The 24,070-nt window shown below is 52.6% G+C and overlaps 1 protein-coding gene across 6 annotated transcripts in view; it reads left to right on the top strand.

Annotated features, from left to right (window-relative positions):
- The window catches only part of LPIN1 (lipin 1), a 129,614-nt gene that overhangs the window by 51,217 nt on the left and 54,327 nt on the right, over positions 1-24,070 (top strand). Inside the window, exon 1 of one of the 6 annotated variants that reach the window (XM_011281323.3) lies at positions 7,734-7,855. The exons of the other annotated variants lie outside the window; for them this stretch is intronic. The gene's annotated coding sequence lies outside the window, so the exon portion shown is untranslated. Of the gene's footprint in view, positions 1-7,733; positions 7,856-24,070 lie in introns of those variants that run through there. 6 annotated transcript variants of the gene reach the window in all.

Raw genomic sequence — 24,070 nt, 5'->3', positions numbered from 1 at the left:
CAAGTGGTTGTCAAGCAGGAGCATTAACAGCACCGTTTGTCACCCGCACCTGGTCCCAGCTTACCTGGTAATAAGGTGGCCATCTTGTTGGCTCATTGCCTCCACCCAAAGGCAGAAGGAAACTTCTGGTATCCTGTGCGACAGGGGCTAGTTCTGCACCCCGGAGGGAGGCATGGCCAAAGTCAGGTGCTCACCCTCTTTTGAGCCCTGGGAGAGACCCAACACGCTTCTGAGTTGCACAGGTGCTCAGAGGTTTATCTCCCTTTTAAGGAGATTTACTCACATCCCAAAGGGGCAGAGAAGGAATTTATAATAAGTGTTGTATAGTTAGGGCTCTAAGGAAAGGGGGGAAAGGAAATGTTTCTTTCTCTCTGAGCGCACCAGGGAGGATTGCATTTTTTTTCTTGATTCGTATTGACCCTTATGCCGTTGGAGCTGTGATTGGACAGTGCCCTTCACCAGACTTGGGAGGGATGACGGCTGGAGAGAGAGGCTGGAAGGATGCTGAGGAAGTGTTCCCCTGGACGCTGAGGCAAGGGAATAGTGCTCTGTCATCTCTGATATCCCTCACAGGGGCCTGCCGTGTTACTTATGTGCGATATGAATGCTCTGCCTTGGGTGAAAGGAAAATTTAGCTCGGCTCTCCTGAGTCCGAGGAACCTGTGCGTCAATCCAGGAAATTGACTTTCACTTTCTTGAGTGATTCCTTCCTGGGCTAACTGAACCCAGCCTATCATTTCAGCGTGTACTCAGCATGTCTTCTGAGGCCTCCCTCTGGGCCCAGCACTCACTGGACACTGGGGGAAAAGAGGAGAAGAATACGAGTGTCTTCTCACACTCAAACTGGGGAGGCGGCCCCACATTTGCAGCACAGGACGTTCAGAGCTCCCCATCCCCCCCACGCCTTTATTGTGCCTTCCCGCGGGACCCGTCGTCTGCCAAAAGTCTTCCCCATCCTGAGGCCCCAAACCTGATACTGTGTTTGTTAGCAGGCTCCTGAGGGTTCATCGCAAATAAAAATAATAGTGATTATCATTGTTATTACCGCAAAGCTCACAGAGTGGACCATGTAGGGTGAATCAGACATCACACTAAGTGCTCTAGATCATTTATTCCTCCAAACAGCCCCGAGAAACAGGTGTTTTGAGTCCAGTTTAGTAGAAAAGGAGACTGAGGGTCAGAGAGGGCAAATGTGCCTTCCCTGAGATCAAATACCTAGCAAGAGGTGAAGCAGTCCCGGCCCAGGTTGGAACCACTGCCCAGGGCGCCTCCTATTGGCCTCCGGGTGGACCCTGTCTTCTCTGCTTTTCGCTAGCGCCTCTCTGTGGCTCCTTTGAACATGTCTTGTTGCATACACACACACACACACACACACACACACACACACACACTCATGCACACATGTGCGCGCACACACACACACACACACACACACACTCACTCACTTTGCTTGAGCTGGCTTGTATGGGTTTCACTGTATGGACAATTAGAAGAAATGTAAGTTATGTGGTGGCCCTCGGCATGGGGGGCTGGGAGAGGGGAGGATGGGCTTTGCTAGAGACCGGCCGTGGCCAGGATACGGGATGAAGGGAAGTAGATTGTTAGAGCACGAGTTCTTAGAAGTGATTGGACCGGAGAATCTCATGGGGGAGTTTTGCAACATAACCGATGCTGGGTTCTACCCTCAGAAACTGTGGTTAACGCATGTGGACTGTAGTCTGGGCATTCAGAGAGTTTTTAAAAAAATTTTTTTAGGTTTATTTATTTATTTTGAGAGAGAGAGAGAGAGAGAGCGAGCGAGCGTGGCAAGAGAGAGGGAAAGAGAATCCCAAACCCGATGTGGGGCTCAATCCCATGACCCGGGGAATCATGACCTGAGTTGAAATCAAGAGTGGGACACTTAACTGACAGAGCCACCCAGGCACCCCCGCCGGGGGGCACCGAGAATTTTAATAGTTTCCCGGGCGATGCTAATATGTGACGAGTTTTGGTGGGAAACATTGCTTCAGAATATTAGGTACGGGTTAGAATATCCAATTCTAGCAGGACGTTGTTTATTCTATGAACAAGAGACCAGACGGATGACTTTTCATGACTTGAAACCCTCCGAGTGTAGAGCTACTTTCCTCAAACAACCCCAGGTTCTAGGTCAACAATTAAAGAGGTTGTATTTAGGCTCGAGGCAACAAGCAGGTGCCAGTGTGGGTGACTGTAGGCCGAGCAGCGTTTGAATGCTGTGTGTTGACAGATGTTATCAGTTATTGGCAAATCCAGTCCGTCCTTGTCTGCTTTCCTAACTGTTTGTTTAGAGCTGACAAAGGATTGTATTCACTTAGCATCACAGATTTTATCTTTACTGGTAGCAAAGTCCCATGCACTGAAAAGCCCAGTAGGCGAGCAATTAACCCTGAGGTTGGCCCTGACCTCACCCCACTGTAATTGGCTTGCGTAGCGTCTTCTTTGAGGGAACCTGATTTCTTCTGGAGCCATCTGGATGTCACGGAAGTCAGTCACTGAGGTCAGAGGCTGAATCGCTGTGCTTAGCTGTGTGGTCTGGGTTCCTGGAGGGGATCTGCCTTTACCACTTCCCCTGAGCCTAACTACCCGCCCCCCATCTCCACATGCCATCCCCCTGGGAATTAGGGCTTCAACATAGACATTTGTGGGAGGGGGAGGTGAACATTCAGTCCACAGCAAATGCATCTCTCAGTGGAACTCCAAATACGTTTCCTTCTTGGGTAGATGCACCTCGGACACGCTCATATGGCCTTGCCAATGGTTAAAATATTGGAAGTTCCGAAATACTGATTATTGGTCATTGTCCCCAGTTCCCTAAGTGGCCTTGTTTTATTCCTGCCACCTCAACTGCCCGCTCCCTTCCCCTCCTCACCTCCCTCATCCAGCTGGACTCTGCTCTGCCGTGCCTGGTGTCCATTCTGACTGGCACATGTTCAGGCCATTCCAAATAGTGTGACGATCATTCCTGGGGACAGACTGTTCACTGTAAGGCTGGGGAAGAGCCGGGAAGGGTGAAGTCTGTAACAGTCCGCTCAGACATACGCACCTGGAGTTTCCGTCGCAGGCCACGACTTCCAAGGTGTGTGGGCTACTTTGCAGAGGTCAAAAAACCAAGATTCAAAGGAGTACATTTGAAGATCTAATTGGCCTTGTGAAGCCATTCCCGTCTAGCAGGTAGAGAGGGGCCACACAAAATACTGTGGTTTTAACGGGGAGGAGAGTCGGGGCAAGAAATTAGCAAAAGAAAAGAAAGGATCCTTCAGGCTAGGCCACCTTCCCGTGGGGGAAGGACGGGGAGCTTTTAGTAGGTGGATTATCTCCTCTTCCCTTAGGGGCTGGAGAGGGTCTGTCTGTCTGACAGATCACCTCTTTGGTGCTGACCAGAAAATTCCAAATTTATTGGCTTAAAATTTCCACTCCTGGAGAGGTTGAAAGTGCACTTCCCTCTTGCTCTGCTGTTCTGGGGGCAAGGGATTCCATCTTGGTCTGGTGGCTTTCTTTTTAGCAATAGAGACCTGGGTCCTGGGTCCTGCAGGCCTCGAGGGGACCGGGAAAAGGGAACAAGGTACTAGTCCCGGCAAAAGCATCTTTCTGGCCCTAGCCTGGCTCATTAGGAATCATCCCCATTTGGCTAGAGGAGAAAGGATGTCCCAGCCCCTGTTGATTGCAGGGGACACAGGCCAGGAGCTCTGCCAGGCCAGTCATGGGACTTGCTGTGGCCCCCCTCACCCAAGGGAGGCCAGTCAGGAACTTCCTTCACCCCTGCACACACCAGCCTGTCCTGCACACGCGGTTCCCACGCCCACAGTTCTGCGCCTCCACACCCGGCCTAGATTAGCCCACGCGAGCGCCTGCTCAGGTCACCAAAGTCAGTTGAACCCTCTTCCTCGGCACTCGAGCAGGTCAAATCCCGTGGCAATGTACAACCCTTCGGTTCCTGGCAGCCCTGAGCCGGGCGACGGTGTTTCATGGGTTTTTGTGCCATTGGCCGCGATCACTACCCCAGACCGTGCGCGCACCGGGGACGGCGGCTACGTCTGGCCTGGCGGCTACGTCTGGCCTGGCGCCCCCGTGGAAGCCCCAGCACTCCACACAGGGCCTGGCGCAGGGTGGACGCTCAAGAAATGAGCGTGCGTGGGTGGTGGCTGCTGTAGAGGGAGTGGGTGCGGGCCCCGCGGGCGGGTGGGCGCATCTCCCTCTGCCCCAAGCGCTGGGTTTTCCTTGCCTTGCTCTGTGTGCCTGGGTCCTGCGACCCTTCAACCGCTGAGCGCCCGCCTGCCAGCCCAGGGCCGGTACTCGATGCTGTCCAATTCCTGTATCTGTTAGGGTGAACTGGGGGGCGTGGCCTCCAACGTCCAGGCGTGGCCAACTGTCAGCCTCTCCCCTTTCTCTCCCTGAGACTTCTTTTGCTCTCTTGGGTGCCTCAGCCCTAATCTGTGACCCTCACTCCAGTTTGGGGGGGGGGGTGGGCCTTTGTGATTTGGTTGTAGACATTTGCTCCCCTGGTTCACCATCCCCCTCCTCCTCCTCCTCCTCCTTGTGGGACGCGGGCTGCTCCCGCCTGCTTCTTCCCCCCTTAAACTTGCTGTGGTCGGTCCGCCCACCTGCACCCAGGGGACTCACTCGGTCTCCGGTGGATTTTCAGGCTGCTCAGTCTCCCGCCCTTCGAGGGGGTGATGTGCCACTGGGTGGTTCATGATTCCCTCCTGATTCTTGAGGCCCCCACAAGGGAAAGTCCATGAAGCCCCCTACCTCATCAGGCGCCCCCCAGCCAAGGACTGCCCTTGGATCCCGAGGAGATCCCCTCCCTTCCTGAGAGCCCAAGTCGGCCCTCTGGGGGGAAAATGCATTGTTCTCTCTTTAGTATCCCTTTTGCCCTGGGCACTTACTGAGCTAATGGGACCAATGCCATTCTCCATTCTCGGTGCTGTCAGGAGACCAGTCATCTGTTTACCTACTGACACTGTTTCCTGGGGTCCCGTGAAGAGGGGCATTCACCCCTCCTGCCACCCCCCCCCCCATCCCCTGTGCAGAGCCCTTTCCGTTGTGTGGATAACAAATCTGGAAAAGTTCAGAATTCCCAGGATAATACGGTTATTATCACTGGCCAAACGCTGGGAGGTTTCCAGCTAGAACAGAGCCGATTTGATCCCTCTCCTCGCAGACTGCGCAGCGAAACTGCACCATTTGAGGAACTGTCATTCTTTGGTGCTCTCTGCCTGTCCCTTCTAGGAGGGAGCCCAGCAGCCTGCTGAGTCCTGGAGCTGAGTGAGCTGGGCATTTTCTCTGGATCACAGAGGGGCCAAGCAAACACATCCTTCGGGGCGTCGCCACTCCCTAATGTATGGGGTCTTCAGAATTTAAGAGTCTTTCGGGTCAGCAACTGCGCCCTGAATTTTACACAATGGACTCTGCCATCCTCAAAGTGGATCTGTTTCCCATTTTCCAGATTTTGAAACTGAGTCTTTAGAATCAAGGATGTGTGTGTGTGTGTATGTGTGCTGTTTGCCCTGGCTTCACTCAGCCCTTCCTTCTTCTTCCTCATCCCTGTGGTTCCTTCTTATCTTCCGAGTTGGGCTGAAGGCGGTAGGTGCTGGGATTGGCCAGGGGGATCACCTCAGCTCTCCTGGCTGAGTCACAGCTGGGTCACCAGCCCCAGGAGCTGACAACACAGCAAGGGCCCTCCCAGGGGGACTCCAGACAGGGCAGGATTGCAAAGTGAACCGTGAAATGGGATCCAGTGCACGTAATCCTCTCTTCTGGAGGGCTTGTCTGAGAAGACTCCCCCCTTAGGCATTTGGCTGTTTAGATGTTGTGGCACTAATGGGAATAGCAGGGGAAGTTCCAGGGCTCACTTGGGGTGACTTGGGGTGAGCCCCAACCCCACTCTGCCTCCAAGTTCCTCATTTGCAAAATGAGTGCTTTGGACTCGATTTTGCTATGCTTTCAGACCTCTAAGCCTCTAAATTTTAATAATTCAAGATTTATTTTAAGCAGGCTCTTCACTGAAGTGGCTTGGAGTTGGACCTTCCTTCCAGAAAGCCTTTCCAAGTAGCCTTGCTTCTTGACCCCAAGGCCAGAAGCTCTGGGAGGGTGGGGAGTATAAGAATGCTTCCTCCTGGGGGTCTGCCTGCCGCGGTGTGCATTCTGAACCGCCGTCTCCGAAACACATCCTGTGGAGGAATCTCATCTGTAATCAGTGATCCCCTTCGTAGCCCCCTCCTCCCAAATGCCCATGTTAAGGGCTCACCTGCTTTCCTGGGGACAGGCTGCCTAGATGGGAGTCCCCCCGAAGGCCAGCAAGAATGTATCCACAGGTGGCCAGCTGGAAGAACACACATCACCTGGGCAAAGCTTCCAGGACAGAGGACCCCATCTTCCATCTAGAGCCAGCCTGACTTCTGCAGTGATGCCTTCCCGACATCTCCCCTGGGATGGCTGAAAAGCATCTCGAGCTTCGAGTGGCCAAAAGCGCAGCCCTGAATTTCCTCCCAAGGCTGCTGCTGCTTCTTCCTTCTGCACCTCAGTGCAGCAGCATCATCCCTCGGTTGTTCAAGACCCGAATGGGGATTTCGCCCTTGACTTGCCACACCCACCCCACCCATACATCGGTGGGTCCACGAGTTTTACCTCCCAAATGTATTTGAAGTCTTTCCACTTCTCCTAACCACCCCACCCCTCGCGTCAGTCTCAGCCACATCATCTCCTCTGGTTTCCTGTAGTCGTGTGCCCGCTTCTACTCTGGTCCTCTACACTCTATTTTCCATAGAGCAGAGAAGCAGTTTTAAAAAATGTAGATTAGATCATATAATTCACAGGTTTAAAGCCCTTCTTGGGCTACCTAAACTTCTTAGTTGGGCAACTAAATCCTAAATGTTTGGTCTCTGCTATCCCTCCAGCCTCTCACAGAGGGCTGCCTCAGGACCTTTGCACTTGCTGCTTCTGATCTCTAGAAAGCTCTGCCTCCACATCTTTGTAGGACTCCGGTGTTTTCTTGTCGTTTACGATTTCTGTTTAACTGAGCCAGCCTGTGATCATCTGATCTACCTCTTTTTGCCACCCGATTATTATTATTATTTTTTCATTATTTGTTGCTTGCTTTGTCTCCTTGTTGGAGAATGGAAGTTCCAAAGGGGCAGCGTCCTGTCTCTTGTTCTGAGCAACATTTCACGGTGTTTGGAACAGAGCTTGACAAGTATGCCTAGTGCATGGACGCAGCAGGGGTGCTTGTTCATTCGGAGAAAGGATGAAGGTGAACTTAGGTTGAAGAGCTAAGTGTAAATTGCAGTATGGTCAGTAAGGCTGACTGCCGCGATATGGTTGTAGAAACTAAGGTTCTGGGTCAGAACAGTTAAGGGACTGTCCGAGATGGCAGCCGCTAGGCCCTGGAGGTTTTTGGAGCGCTTTACCTGGCTACCGCGACAGCTGATGCACGCCCCCTGAATTCCGAGGCTTCGGGAACAGGTCATTCTAGCCTGGTGAATTAAAATATGGGACTGTGGCTTTGGGGAGGATCATCAGAAACGTGGCCTAAAGTGCCGTGCCCACAGGAAAGCTAAGGTGGGCGGCGCAGGAGGGGCTGGCGGGTCCCAGCCTTCTTCCGAGGGAGGAGGCTCGGATCCCTGAGGCCAGAGAGGCCCTGAAAGCAGCAGAGCTGCTCGCGCGTCACGAGGGCCCTCGCGCGGCCCCGTTCGCTCCGCCCCGTCCCTCGCTCCGCCCCCGCCCCGCCCCTCGCCCCGCCCCCGCCGCCGCGGGCAGTCCTCGGTGACAGCGAGCGCGCGGCGGCGGACAGAGAGTGTTTGCATACAAAGAAGGCCACGCGCGCGGGCGCCGCAAGGTGAGTAGACGCCTCCGCGCCGCCCGCCGCTCGCCCAGCCCCAGGCCGAGCCTCGGAGGAGCTCGGGCCGCTACCGGGAGGGGCCGCAGCCTCGGCCGGCCGGGCCGGGCGGGGCGGAGCCCGGCGGAGAGTGGGCGCGCGCGGCGACGCCGGAGCCGGCCGGGGGACGGTGGTGACCCGACGCCGGAGGACCGTGCTCGGTCCCCGCGGCCCTTTCTGGGGGACATGGTTCGGGGAGAGAGGCGGAGAAACAGGCCCGGGGCCCGGCGGCCTCGCGAGCATCCCTCGGGCCTTCCCTTTGGGTCTCCCGCAGGGCTGACCTTGACCCGCCTGGCGGACCCCAGGGGCGGCCGGACCTCGCTCTGTCCAGCGAGGACGGGTGGGTTCCATCCGTGTAGTGGGCAGCCCTGCCGTGCGCCCGGAACTTTTACGAAAATGTCCCCTGGGGCTTCGGATTCTTGCTCTGCAGTTGAGGAAACTGAGGCTCAGGGAAGTTGACCTACGTGCCCAAGGTCACACAGCTGCTAGGCGGCAGGTTGAACGGGGCTGGAATCTGGCTCTCGGATTACAGTTTGGTTCCTCCTCTGCCCGGCCTCTGTGCATCTTTCCTGCAGCCTATGGGTGCTAGGCCCAGTCGGCTCTATCACATGCCCCTGCGAATAATTTTATTTTGGGGAAGGCCAGGAACATGTAGGATGCAAAGTAGTGGCTTAGACATAACTCTAAGTGCCATAGGCTAGAGTGTAGACAGCTGGCACGTAATTTATGTGCAGAGTAGTCGCTGAAGAAAACAGATGTCAACCCAGTGTTTGACCACCAACCAGGAAACTTGAATTAAAAACAATGGATTAACTCGGACAGTTTTTAGAACCTAATGGTTTCCCCAGGATAGTAGGAAGTATCTTGGAAAAGATGAGCTTGTAAAAGTTTTTTTTTTTTTTTTTAAATCAGAGAAATGGCATAATGCATGTGAAATTTACAGTTTATCTTTTGTTCTATAATTTGGGTCTTAGGAATAAAAGTAAGTGAGGAATGGATAGTAATTGAGAAATTAAACACACAGTTTTTTTTTTTCTTTTTTACCCCATGTTGGAAGATCTGTTTGTTTTACAGTTCTGTATTTTGATAATTCTTCATATTTGTCAACATTTGTATCCTTATCAAGCACATTTGCTTATGGATGTGTGTTTTGGAGCTTTTATTCCTGTTTGGATGTAGGGCTGTGTGGTGTTGGGGAGGGGAGCCAGGCCCCTGGCAGAACTTTGTGGATCTGGAGGCACAGGGTGCCCGTGAGGAGGGCTGTTTGTAGGGCTGAGACACTTGTGCCCGATGCTGGCCTCTGGGCTGCAAATCATCACTCTGGGCCCCCCCCTCCTCGGCCACCCCTCTCCTATTGTGAGTTGGCATCTCCTGGCTTCTCTGTCTTCTGGGTTCAAGGTCGCAAAGGAACCCACAGGGGACAGACTGATTTGGGCCAGCATTCAGATGGGGACAGGGGAGGGTTGTAGGGAGCTTTCTCCGGGGGAGACCTGGTGGGGTGGGCGGGGGTTGCATCATTTGGGGCCACTTTTGGAACACTTTCGAGAAACACCGAGAAGGCCGCAATCCAACTGGGACACTGAGGCTAGTGCCTTGACCTGTTCGCACCTCCGCATGACCAGGGCAGAAGAGTTTGGAGCTGTTGAGGTACTGATGAGGAACACACGAGGTCCAGGTGGATCCGTGGTGCACTGTCAGCACTGGGGCGAGCCCCCTGGGAAGGGTGAAGTCACAGTCTACATGTTCTTGAACTCTGACCTGGTTTATTATGGCGTAAGCCCACTCACTTAAAATCAGAATGGAATTTGTGAAACAATTCGGGCAAAGCCTAACTTAATTCTTTTTTTTTTTTTAAAGGTTTATTTATTTATTTTTAAAAATTTTCTTTTTTAAGTTTATTTTTGAGCCAGAGAGAGACAGAGCATGAACGGGGGAGGGGCAGAGAGAGAGGGAGACACAGAATTCCGAAGCAGGCTCCAGGCTCTGAGCCATCAGCCCAGAGCCCGACGCGGGGCTCAAACTCATGGACCGTGAGATTGTGACCTGAGCTGAAGTCAGGCGCTTAACCCACTGAGCCACCCAGGCGCCCCAGGTTTATTTATTTTTGAGAAGGGGGGAGGGGCAGAGAGCGAGGGAGACACAGAATCTGAAGCAGGCTCCAGGTTCTGAGCTGTCAGCACAGAGCCCGACGTGGGGCTCGAACTCACGAGCTGTGAGATCGTGACCTGAGCCGAAGTTGGATGCTTAAGCGACTGAGCCATCCAGCTGCCCCAACCTAACTTAATTTTTAATTTATGGAAGCCTCCAAGGGCCCATTTGCTGGCCATTTCTGAAATGGGAGCTTTCTAAGCTGTGAGTGGAAGGTCTGGTGAGTGAGGGGCCCAGCGTCTACTTTTGCACCTGGCAGCCGGTCCAGGGTCCGGTTCCCGGGACACCAGGGCCCAGGCTCCTTGACGAGGGAGGCACCAGGGCCCTGAAGGCAGCCCCAGCCTCCTGATGTGCCCTTGGCCGGGCCCCTCCTTCCTTCGTCCCCTGTACTTCCCTGGGCGCCTCTTCCTCTTCCCTCCCCTCTCCCCCTCCCCACCTTTTATTCAGCAAATGAGAAGTGAGCCTGGGCTGGGGCTGGGCTGTGTGCAGCTGGGGTGTTGTGAAGAAGAGCTTCTGCCTCCCCTGAGCTCTGGGTCTGGGCATAGGCCAGTATTTGTCACAGTACCGTTGGTGACCCATTGGTCCTAAAAATCAGTTTCGGTGGCCCACAGACATTGAAAAAAAGTGAAGTAGGACGGAAAAGAAGATAGATACTGTTTTGTGGAACTTGTTTTAGCTGTGGTGTGTGTGTGTGTGTGTGTGTGTATGTGTGTGTGAGAGAGAGAGAGAGAGAGAGAGAGAGAGACAGAGAGAGAGAGATTATGCGGTCCAGTGGAGAGAGGGAAGATGGGGGTGTGGGTGTGGTTGTGTGTGGGCGGGGAGGGACCGCACCACCCAGCACTGGCTTCCTCCTGGCCCACAGAAGTCCCTGCTTGGGGGGCGGGGAGGATGGCCCAGGGTGGCCGTGCTTGTGCACTGCCCCGGCTGAGATGTGGGGAGGAAGGAAGGGAGCAGGCCGGCCCAATCTGGGGAGGAGCAGGGAGCTTTTCATGCCGGTGATCATGGCCACATCTCTCAACCCACCGACCAAGTTTTGTGATTCTTCCGACAACTTAGAACTTTTTGCTGGTACTGAATGCTGGGGTTTCCAGAACAAAGCAACAGGCGGTTAGAATGGTCGTGGCTCTGTGTCAACTGCTCCCCGAGTGTGAGGTACTCTGCATTGCTCACAAAGCCGACCACAGACCCTACGATCGAGACACGCCTATTTGCTGGCTGCTTCTGGGACACCGTGAGCACATTTGCACCGCGCGCCTTGTTCCCGAAGGTCCCTCCCTCTCCTTGGATACGTGTACTTTCTCTTTTTTGGTGAAATCTTTGTCTGCATTCCTGGCTCTCCCTAGGCCTACCCTTTGGTTTTCAAACGACAGGATACAGTCAGTAAAGATCATGGGATAACAGGGCACAACCGTCCAACAAGACGTTCTCCTTGGCCACTGCTCTTGCCGAGGATTCTTGCCAGTGAATTCTACCTAATCACAGAATGCTGCTGCCCAACCCTGGGGTTGCCTTTGTGCTCAGAGTTGTGGACAGACAGAAATGTACTACCACCCGAGAGTAATACCCTTCTAATAGATCTGTGTGGATCTTAATCTACCGCATTCTTTGGCCCCGTCTTTTTTGGGAAGGTGCGATGTAAATCGTTAAGGCATGAGCCTTAATTCAGAGTCCAGGAATCCTTTGTGGCCACAGGATTAGCGCCTGGCTTTCATTTGGTGTATGCGCTTTGCAAAGTACTTTAACGTGTACCGAGGACGACTAATCCCGTGAGGCAGACAACGTCAGTCCCTTTTTACAGATACGAAACTGAGGCTGGCAGAGAGGTTAGTAATTGGCCCGTGGGCACAGGTTAGTAGGACCCGGGATCTAACTGACACCAAGCACCTGCCTCCAGGAAGCCTGCATTCTTATCCCCTGAGCTGTCGACAGCACATTTGAACGTCAGGTGATACTTAGCCCTTCCTGAACTGCTGGGGTGGAGTGGGTGGGTGTCCTACAGGAATAGAAGTCGCAAAGGCAGGACATCCTTTCTGACCAACACACAGATGTAGACGGAGAGCATTTGGAGGTGCGTCAGGAGAGGATGTGAGCCCCGTGCTTGGTCAATGAGTCGAATGGTTAAGAGCCAGAGGATCAGGGTCTACGCCTGGAGCTGTCTTGCCCGGCACATGGGCCGCCCTGTAGTTTAGATGTCCCCGTCCCCTACTGTCTGGGCCTTTTGTGCTCCTTGGCAACGACCCGCGCGAACACTCATCACATGGGATTATAAGATCCGGGTGTTGCAAAATCCCAGCTGGGGAGGAGGAGCTGAGTGGTCGCCCTTTGGCCTTTCTGACCAAAGCAGCCCCCCCCCCCCCCCAAACTCCCTCATGTCTCAGCAGGTTCACTGACTGGGAGATCCTGACATTGAGTGGGCCAGCCTTTTCCATCCCTCACCCAGTTCTCTGAGGTCATTAAGAATTAACATCAAAGTAATACCTATGCGTTTAAAGAACACCCCCCAGAGGTGAGCCTGTGAACCTTATTTGGTGTGCAAATCCATCCAGAGTTTCTTTTGTTGTGTGCATCTCAGAATATGTAGGAATGTAATTCTTAAAAAAGCGCATTCATGTTATAAATGTTTTTGTCCTCTTTCACTCAGTTTATACCTTTTCATGTTAGTATTTGGGGAACTGCTCCCTTTGTGTGTGCATGTGTGTGGTTTTTTTTTTTTTTAAGCAATCGTAATGATCTTCTGATACATGGTTTATTTAACCAGAGTCCTAGAGATATTTAAGTGGTTTCTAATTTTCTGGATAACAGTCAACACTGCCATGACTGTTTGGTACATGGACCTTACAGAAGTAGGGTTGCTGGGGAAGTGTGTGCATAAAATGACAGATGGGCCCCCAGTGTTCACCCCGCTTATTACCCACCAGCAGTCGGTGATCACTTGGTTTCCCCTGCTCTCACCAACCCTGGGGTTTTTACGAAATGCTCGAATTTTATACCATCTGAAAGACCTCCTTTGCATATCTTAAATTATGAATGGGGTTGAGTATCTTCTCATGTGTCATTGACCAGACGGATCTCTTTCTCTGTGAACCCTCTCTGTATTTTGTCCATTTGTTTTTCTATACAGTTAGCGTGAGGCCACCTTCAACGGACATTAAGATTCTAGAGATGGGTGGTTATGAACGGGTGTGGCCAGGGGTTTTGCATTTTGGCAGACGTTCCAAGAAAGCAGAGTGTCTTGGCAAAGTTGTGCGGTCCGGAGAAAGATTCTGTCGATTGTGGGTGAAACGTTGATTTTCCTGATGTAATAACTAGGCAAGAAGTTCCGAGACCTCCTGCTGACCACGCGTTAGCCAACGGCTGCTTTTCTGGAACCACGTGAGACGGGCTGACTGATGCTTATGGGCATCTGTTGCGTGCCAGGAATTGTACAGAGTAGCTCCAGTGGGGGGCGCACCTGCCCGTGGTGGGGGGCATCGAAGGAGGAGAAAACTTCCCGGGCCTTTGCTCTATTTCCTGCAGGGTATTAGCACCCTCAATCCAGACACGCTCCACACACCTGCCCCTCCCGCTGCGCCCTCCTTCCCGTGGGATCGCCTGGGAGCCGGCTCTCCCCTCCCTCTGGTCCTGCAGTTGAGCTGTGATGATCGCGGGCTCCGTGCGATCCGCCTTAATTCAGAAAGGGTCCTGGTGGGGGGACGCTCGGGCCAGCTGGCTTTTCCGCCTCATCACTTTGGTCAGCAGGTACTCGTGGTCCGACCTGCAAGCTTTTTAGAAGCATCTCCAGCTTTTCTGGCGAATTTTCTTTCTGTGGCGGGGAGTGTTTCCTGACGGATGCCGGCATGCCAGTAAAGGCCCCGATTCGCCTTTCATCGGTATGGGCACACACAGGACTTGACGCTTGTTCAAGAAGCTTCTCGCAGTGCCATGCTCAGTCCAGAACTGGCAAGGAGGGAAGAGGTTGGCCGTGGAGAGCGCTGCCAGCGTGGTGGGGCAGGGGTGAAACATACGGATCTCGACCTTGGGGCTGGTATTCTTTTCTCTGCCTCTTTTTTTTTTTTTTTAATTTTTTTTAATATTTATTTATTTTTGAGACAGAGAGACAGAGCATGAACAGGGGAGGGGCAGAGAGAGAGGGAGACACAGAATCGGAAGCAGGCTCCAGGATCTGAGCCGTCAGCACAGAGCCCGACACAGGACTCGAACCCACGGACCGCGAGATCGTGACCTGAGCTGAAGTCAGATGCTTAACCGACTGAGCCACCCAGGTGCCCCCTTTTTCTCTGCCTCTTGACCTTGGGGCTGGTATTCTTTTCTCTGCGTCACACTACCACCCAGTCACACCTTCCTTTTTGCCGTTTATGTGTAACTTATCACTCCTGCTGATTGATAAATATCAATTCACCAGTCTCTGTATAAAGACTTCTGTGTGGTTAATATAAATCACAAGAGGCAGACACGCTATTTATAAGCCAATGTCATTTTCTTGCAAGCCTTATTAGTCATGAGACCGTTTTTAGGATTTCTTAGAAATTGTCTTTTTCCCCCCCCCTTTTTTAATGCTTTGGGTGAAAATGCGCCCTCAGCTCCTAACCTCCCAGGTGAATGTGATCTTGGGCAGCCCCAGCTGCAGCACAATGTTTGTGTTTTCACAACGAGCTGGTCAGGTGTGGATCCTGGACACGGAGACAGAATGTGCTCAGAGTACAGCCCGGGTGGTGAATGGAGGCCCCCCGACTCCTCTGAGACCTGGCTGGGGTGCTGACAGCACCTTCCTCGCCTGTTAGGTGCAGGGGGGTAGTCACGTAGCTGTCCTCACATGGCCTCAGGACAACCAGGACAATGAAGAATGAGACATCCCCAGGCTTCAAGGACCTGTGGGGGAGAGAGCCCCCAGGGAAGCAGATTTGACTGTATCTTTAAAGGAACTGCATTCCTAACTAAAAGCCACATGACTTAAATACTACACAAGGGTGCTCACTCTCCAAGGCAAATTCTGCAGTTTTCAGAAAAGTCCTAAATGGGCATCCATATTCAGTTGTTAATTACTGAGCCAATTAAGATCTAAGACTTCCAGCTTCTCGGGGTTCCCCGGTGGCTCAGTCGGTTAAGCGTCCGACTCTTGGTTTTGGCTCAGGTCATGATCTCACGGTTTGTGGGTTCGAGCCCCGTGGTGCTGACAGTGTGGAGCCTGCTTGGGATTCTCTCTCTCTCTGCCCCTTTCCCGCTCACACACATGCTCACATTCGGAGAGCAAATAAACAAAACAAAAAAAGAAAGGACTTCCAGCTTCTCAAGGACAGGGCTTAATCTTACCTGGTGTCAAACCCAGAGCCAGGTACACGGCGAGCATCTGTGTCCTCTCTGCCTCGTGACAGGAGGAATGATCCGTGTGTGTGTGCGGGGGGGGGGGGGGGGCGGTATTGGTTGGTCACTCACCTGTCCTCAGAGACACCTTTCCGACATTTAAGGTGGATCAGGATAAAAGGAGGAGGGGGCGATTTTATCCGTGGGTATTCAGACTTGACCAGTAAAATCTTGCCCTTTTCCTCCTTGAACTCAAACGGAAGGAACCCCTCTCTGGGCTCCCGCTTCACCCGTGTGCCCCCCACCCCCCGCCACCGCCCTGGGACATGGCAGAGGGTGAGGCTGGCCTGCTGCTCCTGGACCGCCTGGGAAGCACAGGTGTTATCTGTGGAGCAAGCAGACCAGTCTCCCAACCGGGCACCAGCTTAGGAGAAGGCAGTGACCTACTAGGATGGACCGCCGTGGGGAGCTCTGGCCTCACCATTGGCGAAGCGGATATATTTGCATCTACTGCGCCTTACAGCTTCCTGCGTATGTCCCCTGAAGTCTGCGTGTGCGTCTCTGTACAGAGATACGACTGTCCAGTGTTTTGGGAGGTTTGTAGGGTGGTCCCAAAGTCGGATCCAGACTTCTCCTGGATTCGAATGCTCCTTCCGCCCCTTACCTGCATCGGGACCCAGAGCAACTTACATACGTAAACTCCACAGTTCAGTTTCCTTCTCTGCGAGATGGGAAAACTCTGTTTCGCACCATTGGGAGGAAGGGATACGTAGTTTAAACTGTTATTATCGCCGTCTGGACAGCGTACCAGCCTTCATGGTAGGTGACAATGGACTGTGGTTTGTGCCACGCTGGTTCGCTGCTGTACTGTCTTTGCCTGGTGTTGCCAGTAAATTCTGGGTATTTAGGAGCCTCTCCGGTGGTTCTCCTTCGGCCAAAGTAGCTGGCAGGCTGGGGGCTGATTAAACTGTCAGTGTCCGTGGGCCCTTGAGAGCAGCAGTTCTGTGTCCGGGTAGAACCTGCTGCTGCTCAGAGGAACAGGAGCCCGAGGCTTCACCCCAGGCTGATGCTGGGTCGGTTCCCAGTCACGAAGCTCCCGGAGGTACCGTAAAGCCAGATTCCACAGGTGTTCCTTGGGCACCTGCCACGACGATGCGTGTTTGGCCTGTGTGCACGGGCAGTGGGTCAGGGGCAGGCTGGTGCCGGGAAATGATGAATCATTGTGTGGGGGAAAATGCTAGAGAAGTCTTCCGACAGGAAGAAAGGTGTTTTGACCTTCTAGTCCTTGAGGGCCGCGGGGGAAGGCTTAGAATTTACCTCCCGGGAGACCCTGAGATGAGGTAGCTGAAGAGGGTGTGAATACCCCCTTGAGAGCCAACCGCAGAGTCCGACTGGTCTCGTGACTTACTCAGGGAGGCAGTGACAGTGAGTCACGTTTGCCACCTGTCCTCTAATGGCAGAGGGTTTTCCTAAGTTATCTTGTTTCACGCTCATGACGGTGAGGTTCCATCAGAGGTGTGGTGTTAACACCTTGCTCCCAAGCACAGAGCTCACAAATTTTGCAGGAGGACAATCAGGTGCGACCATCTGACCCTATATTTTATGCAATTCCTATTTCTCAGACTTTTTCTTTTCTTTTTTTTTTTAATTTGAGAGAGAGAGAGAGAGAGAGAGAGAATGCGAGCAAGACAGGGGCAGCGGGGGAGAGAGAGAATCCCAAGCAGGCCCCGTGCTCCACGTGGAGCCCTACGCGGGGCTCGATCCCAGGAACCGTGAGATCCTGACCTGAGCCGAAATCAGGAGTCAACGCTCAACTGATTGAGCCACCCGAGTGCCCTTGTTTTTCAGACTCTTCTCCTTCCTGTGTCATGGCCTGTTTGTGGACAAGAAATGTCTTAAGAGCCTGTTATTTGAATGCATTTGCAGTGAATTTTGTTTGCAGCATTGTCTTCATGAAGTTTATGTACCTGGGAGCCCACAATTCTCATTCTTTATTTCTTCTGGTTTGTACATTTTAGCACTTTCCCCCTCATTCCCAGGGTTGTCAGGCTGCTGCAGAGGTGATCTGCCCGGGTGGAATGTTTTTGTGATGGGACAAAACAAACAAACAAAAACAACCCAAACCCCTACCCCCACCAACCCTTGGTTTCTTGCTTGGAGTGAAGACTTGATTTCATGGTGTTGCCGCGAGCAGGTCACAGAATCATCAGGTTAGAGCCCCATCAAATTCTTGAATTCTCTCCACAACGTTTTTGCCACATGGTGGTTTAGACTCTTTGGTGAGACCACCACTGATGGTGAGCTCAGTCCCTCTCATGAGCCAGTTTCCTTAGAAGCCTGGTCTCACGGATTGTGCCCCCCGGCTCTGGAAGGTCCTGTCCGTAATTCTGACTTCAATTGCGATCTATGATCGTCTGTACAGCGCTGGGTACCCTGTCCACTGGGGCTGAATATTACGTGGCATTTAGGTCTCTTTTTCTAAAGCCACGCGGCCGATTTTCTTTAACTGGGCCTCACCCATTTATACCGGTTTCATGCACCGAGATTGGGAAGCAGCACTACGTGGAGGAGAGCGGGGGAGTCTCGGGGTTCAGCTCGGGCTCCCGCCCTCACTCTGCTGCTGGCCGTGCTACTCCGAGCATCTCACCAACCTGGTGCCCTGGGTTCTGCATCAGAAATGGGGTAACTTGGGGCGCCTGGGTGGCGCAGTCGGTTAAGCGTCCGACTTCAGCCAGGTCACGATCTCGCGGTCCGTGAGTTCGAGCCCCGCGTCGGGCTCTGGGCTGATGGCTCGGAGCCTGGAGCCTGTTTCCGATTCTGTGTCTCCCTCTCTCTCTGCCCCTCCCCCGTTCATGCTCTGTCTCTCTCTGTCCCAAAAATAAATAAAAACGTTGAAAAAAAAATTAAAAAAAAAAAAAGAAATGGGGTAACTGGTGTTACCCGTTGTTGTTGGTTTTTTTTTTTTTTTTGTCTTTTCGTTTTAATTTTTTTTTTCAACGTTTATTTATTTTTGGGACAGAGAGAGACAGAGCATGAATGGGGGAGGGGCAGAGAGAGAGGGAGACACAGAATCGGAAACAGGCTCCAGGCTCCGAGCCATCAGCCCAGAGCCCAAGGCGGGGCTCGAACTCCCGGACCGCGAGATCGTGACCTGGCTGAAGTCGGACGCTTCACCGACTGCGCCACCCAGGCGCCCCTCGTTTTAATTTTTTTTAATGTTTATTTATTTTTGAGATAGAGACACCAAATGTGAGCGGGGGAGGGGCAGAGAGAGATGGAGACACAGAATCCGAAGCAGGCTCCAGGCTCCGAGCTTTCAGCACAGAGCCTGACGCAGGGCTCGAACCCATGAGCTGTGAGATCATGACCTGAGCCGAAGTCGGCTGCCCAACCAACTGAGCCACCCAGGCGCCCCTATGCTTTTGGATTTTGTGTTTTATCTGTTTGGCTCTAATATAAGTACCACAGTAGTTTCTAATTTAGGGAAAACTGTCTGGAAAGACGTTATTCCCATAAGATGTCATAGCCTCAGAAAATTAGCCTCAGAATATCTTCTGGAAAGCTAGAAGATGCCCTGTTTAAAAAAAAAAAAAATATATATATATGTATATATATACACATATACATATAAAATATATACATATATATAAAAAATATATATAAAGTATACAAATAACATTTAATATGTATTTATATGTGTTTATACATTTATGTGTATGACATCTTATATGTTTCTTAACCTCTGAAAACCCACAGTAGAGTCTGGAGAACCCTCGTTTGGCCAGACGATGTTTATGTGGGGTTTGGCTTATGTCTCCTCAAAATACCACTGAAATAGGCCGTGGGATCCTGTTTCACGTGATACACGAAGCCCTGTCGGGTGAAGCAGCCATTTGCCGAGTTTTGAGATGAAAACCACTAGACTTCACAGGGATTCGGTATGGGGTGACTAAGGAGCAGGTGTCTCCAGCGTGCCCCTCTGTCCCACTGGATGCGTAAGCATTTTGTTTTGTGTTTTTACAGGTGGTACTTCGGTTATGCTTGAGGTAGTTAAGATGCTTTGTTCTTCAAAACATTCCCCTCACTGCCCGACCCGGAGTGGTAGTGACCATGGGGAAGGAGGACGGTAATGAGGTTGACGAGCCGGTGAAGGGACGGAGTCCATCTCAGGCTGGCTGGTCTGGCTTCTTATCTTGAGGGAAATCAGATTACCTTCTTCCTTGAGCCCTTCCACTTTGACCAGATCCGAGGAAGTGAGATTGGCGTCCGGCTCGTCTGTTCTTGGGTTCTCCCAGTATTTGCCCAGCGCTTATTTAGAGGAAATCCTGGAAGAGGAGAGATAAAGAGCCATGGACCCCCCCCTGCCCCCTGACTTGCCTGCACCCCTCACTCAGCCAAGCAGAAGCTGGGGGTGAACCGGGCGCCCCCCTCCTCCCCTGAAAGGCTGTCCCGTGCCTCCTGGGTCCAGGCAAACATTATTCATCTTCCTGAAATGACTTCTGGTTGGTACGGTGTTCTCGCTCACCCCCTTTTAAGATCGTGGTGACGTACACGTCACAGAAAATGGGACTGTCTCAGCCGTTTGCAGGTGTGCAGTTCAGAACCTTCGTATAAGGACTTTCACCCTGTTGGCGCGTCCATCCCTCCCTCCAGCTCCAGCTTTTGTTTCTTACTAACTCCCCTTCCCTCCTCCCTGAAGCCGAGGGTAATAATCACTCTTCTACTTCCTGTTTCTAGGGATTTCCGTGGTCTAGGGACTTTATGTGGGCGGAATCGTACATAAGGCATTTGCCCTTTTGTGATTGGCTTATTTCACTTAGCGTGATGTCTTCAAGGTGTATCCACGTTGTAGCGTATATCAGAATTGCCTTCCTTTTTAAGGCTAATACCCCATTGGATGGATACACCACATCTTGTTTATCTGTTCATCATCCATCAAGGGACACTTGGGTGGTTTCCACCTCCTGGAACCATTGAGATGACGCGTCTGGGAACGTGGGTGTGCAAGAATCTCTTTGAGACCCTGCTTTTGGTTTTTGGGGATCTATACGTAGAAGTGGAATGGCGGGGTCATATGGGAATTCTGTTTTTAATTTTCTGAGGAGCTGTGTTCTGTACTGTTCCATACACAGCGCCGCACCGTTTCGCATTCTGACCAACAACACACATAGATTCCAGTTTCTTCCCAGCCTTGCCAACCCGTGTTTTTCCCGTGTTTCAGATAGTATTCATCCAAGCAGTCCCCTTCCTAAAAGATTCTCCGTGGTTGGTTAAGACAGTCCCTGTAGACACCGAGGAGCATATTGCCAGGTGGGGCCACGATCCTATCATTTGCTAAGAACTGTGGAACAGGCTCCCTGCTTCCAAATGGAGATATTTTCCGATCTGCAAATACGTTATTCAATAGAAGGGGTAGCTGAAGATAGCAAAGTAACTTCCGGTTATTTGTGGTGGGAAAATTACACCACGCACGAAGGGACGATCGCAGGACCAGGAATCAGGCTGTCGGGGTCCCGCTCCGTCTCTTGGAGACGGGGAGCGCTGCCTGTCACCTTCCGTGTCTGGGCTTCTTTCTGTCAAACGAGGTGTCGGAATAACAACCCAGGGTCCTGCCATCTTCGAAATCTTCAGATTCTGCACAACAGCCTTGAGTTTGCTCGCTGACACGGGGGAGGGAAGCTTTGTTCTTGAGGACGGGCGAGCAGAGCACCATTTAGTCTGAATTATTGAAGATGCCCGTTCAGGCTTTATCTTCAGGCCATCGGACCTCGCAGGTCACCCAGGCAGATGTCCTCGTCTCACAGATGAGGAGCTGGGATGCCGACATGTGGGAGTACCATCCAGTTACGAGCATTCCGTTTGTTGGGAATACGGCATGCTGGCCGGTGGGTCCCCGGCCGCGTGAGCAGGGGCAGGGGCTGGGGCGCGGGTTGGGGGCCTCGATGCAGGGAGGCGGTCGCCTGTTCCTCAGGGACCAGCAGGGCCCACGGCTGAGGGTGATGAAGCCGGAAGGGGCCAGGGAGAAGGGAGGGGGACTGACAGAACCAAATAGAGTTAGAGGTTTACCCCTCTCGGTGAGTCCTGCATGTTAAAATCCACATTGAACATCGAGGTGGTGGGGTTTTTTTTTTTTTGTTTTTTTTGTTTTTTTTTGTGTTTTTTTGGTAAAATGATTCCCTAGAAGAAATATCAGGGTTCTTGGCCCTGGCTGGCTCAGTCGGAAGAGCCTGCGACTCTTGATCTCGGGGTCATGAGTTCGAGCCCCATCTTGGGCATAAGTCTTCCTTAAAAAAAAAACCCTTTAAGAGAACAAAACAGATGAACCTAAGGGAAGGGAAACAAAAATAATATAAAAACAGGGAGGGGGGCAAAACAGAAGAGACTCTTAAATATGGAGGACAAACTGAGGGTTGCTGGAGGGGGTGTGGGAGGGGGGATGGGCTAAATGGGTCAGGGGCATTAAGGAATCTACTCCTGAAATCATTGTTGCATGATATGCTAACTAATTTGGATGTAAATTATAAAAAAAAAAAAAAATGAAAAAAAAATTAAAAAAATAAAAATAAATAAAATCTTTAAAAAAACAAACAAAAAAACCCTAAAACAAAACCAAGATGTATCCGGGTTCCAAGGAATCCTTTTTTTTCCGCATTGTTCATCTCCGGGAACGGTCCCCTCTCCCCTGTTACACGAAGTCAGTTAGCTTGCACGACTACACAGATTTAGAAATCATGCCATTTTCTATTTTCGCGTCCACGTGACTTGCGTCAGCCGTGGGTGCCGGGCCGCGTCACGCAGACCCCGTCCAAGGGAGGCCGGCCCGAGCGCGTCTCCGCATGTGTGCACGGAAGGGTCTGCGCGTCTCTTTCTGGGGGAGACGGGTGGTGGCGATCCAGAGGGTGCCACTTAAAATTGTACAGTGAGCCAGTCGGGGCTTTCTTGCGCTCTTTTCTCTGGAGGTTTTGTTCATTGCCGTTAGGGTTCTGGCCTGTTCTAAGTTGGCCCTAAAGCAACAGTTCGTGTTTGCCCCCCTGCCAGCAGGGCTTTTGGCCAGCCAGCATTGAGCCTCGGTTTCCTCATTTGTAAAGCGGGGGGGTTGGGGTGCTGCTCTCACTTGCACACGTCACAGGAGTTGAGGTGAGGCTTACGAAAGGTAGTTTTTGGTTTTTTCACTTGAAAAGAGAAGGCTTGGTCCTTGGCCTCCGGGACAATCTGGCTTCGCCAAGTGACAGGAAAACCACAGGGCCAAGTCAGGGACACATCAGGGCGAGAAAGTTCATAGAACCGAACTGCGCAAACAGGTCAGGGACAGGCGTGCGTCCTCAAGGTCGTGGTCGCCGGGATCATTGTCAGGGACCCGAAGATGGGTGGGCTCGGCGTGGTCCCTCACACCCCCACGGAGGGTGGGTGGTCACCTTGACGAATCGGGGCGTGATTGAGGTCTTGGGGTCCAGCCATTGGAAGTCACAGCGTGCAAACCCTCCATGCTCAGGTGGTGAAGCCACGTGGCCTCAGGAGGCCCGGTCAAGTGCACAGAGAGGAGAGGGGAGCGCAGGTTTGACCGGGCCTTCGCTTGAGGTCAGCAAAGCCGGGGAAGAAGGGACCCGCAGGCTGGCAACAAGGGAGCCCCAAGGGAGCTGCATCCTGAGGACAGGTACCCCGGGTGGGGGTGGGAGGGGGCGCAGTCACCTCTGAGAGCACGAGGCCCGGGGAGGCGGAGCCAGGAGCAGTGGGTGGCAGACGATGGCTGCAGGGTTGGCTCCCGAGGGCTGTGGGCCAGTCTGCGAGTCACATCGGGGCACGCGACGGGGCCAGACCGTGGAACCGGAGGGTGGGCTTTGCCAAGGTGGGCAGGTGGGCCGGTGAGGACCAGCACTGAGGCGGCCGTGGGAGCCCGAATATGGCACCAGCTCACGGCCGGGCCCCTGGACCCGAGCATGTCCGGCTGCCTCTTCGTGGCCTCCTTTCAGGCCGGCGTCTTGTCTGCACCATCAGCAGCAGCCGTCACTTGGCCTTCCAGCCTCTGGCTTTTTCTGGCCAGTCTGCACGTCATTATCATGACACTTCCTTGAAATCATGGATCGAATCATCGTTCTGTCGTTCCCAAATCTGCGGTGGCTTTGCGTTGCCACCTAGAAACGTCCGGACCTCCCAGCGGGGCTTAAACTCTCCATCTTTTCCCTGCATGTCCTCTGTCATGGGCACAGCACCCCCTGCGGGGCTCTGGTCCACCTTTTCCCACCTCCCTGCCCTGGCGTGGCCCCTCCACCTCCCTGGGTCATGGCCCTTAGCGTCTACCTAGAACAGACATAGCAGTGACATATTCTAGTTCCTTGTGTTTTACTTCTGTCGCCTTCATGAGCCTGTGGGTCCCTTCAGGGGACAGGGACTTGGTCTTTTTTATCTCTGCGTCCCCACCACCAGGCCCCTTGTAGAGGAGACGCCCGGGTGTTTGCTGACCGGACTTCAGTTGATTAGCTGGGCAGACAAACCAAAGTGGTTCGGATGAATGTCTCCTGGAGTCATGGGCCAGAGTCAGATAGACAAGACAGGCCAAGACCGGGATGGAAGTTGTTCTAAATAAAAGTCATTGTTTTTCCTTCTCAAGTGAAAACAGCCACTTTTTTCAACTCATATTATTGATGATCTGTTCTCTTTGGCATGGGTGGGGGGGGGGATAGATTCTACGAGGTAGCAAATACAGTCTCTTCTCGAGAGTCTTGAGAT

The sequence above is a fragment of the Felis catus genome, chromosome A3, assembly GCF_018350175.1.
Source record: "Felis catus isolate Fca126 chromosome A3, F.catus_Fca126_mat1.0, whole genome shotgun sequence".
Lineage (NCBI taxonomy): Eukaryota > Metazoa > Chordata > Mammalia > Carnivora > Felidae > Felis > Felis catus.
This window is presented reverse-complemented; position numbering and strand designations above follow the sequence as displayed.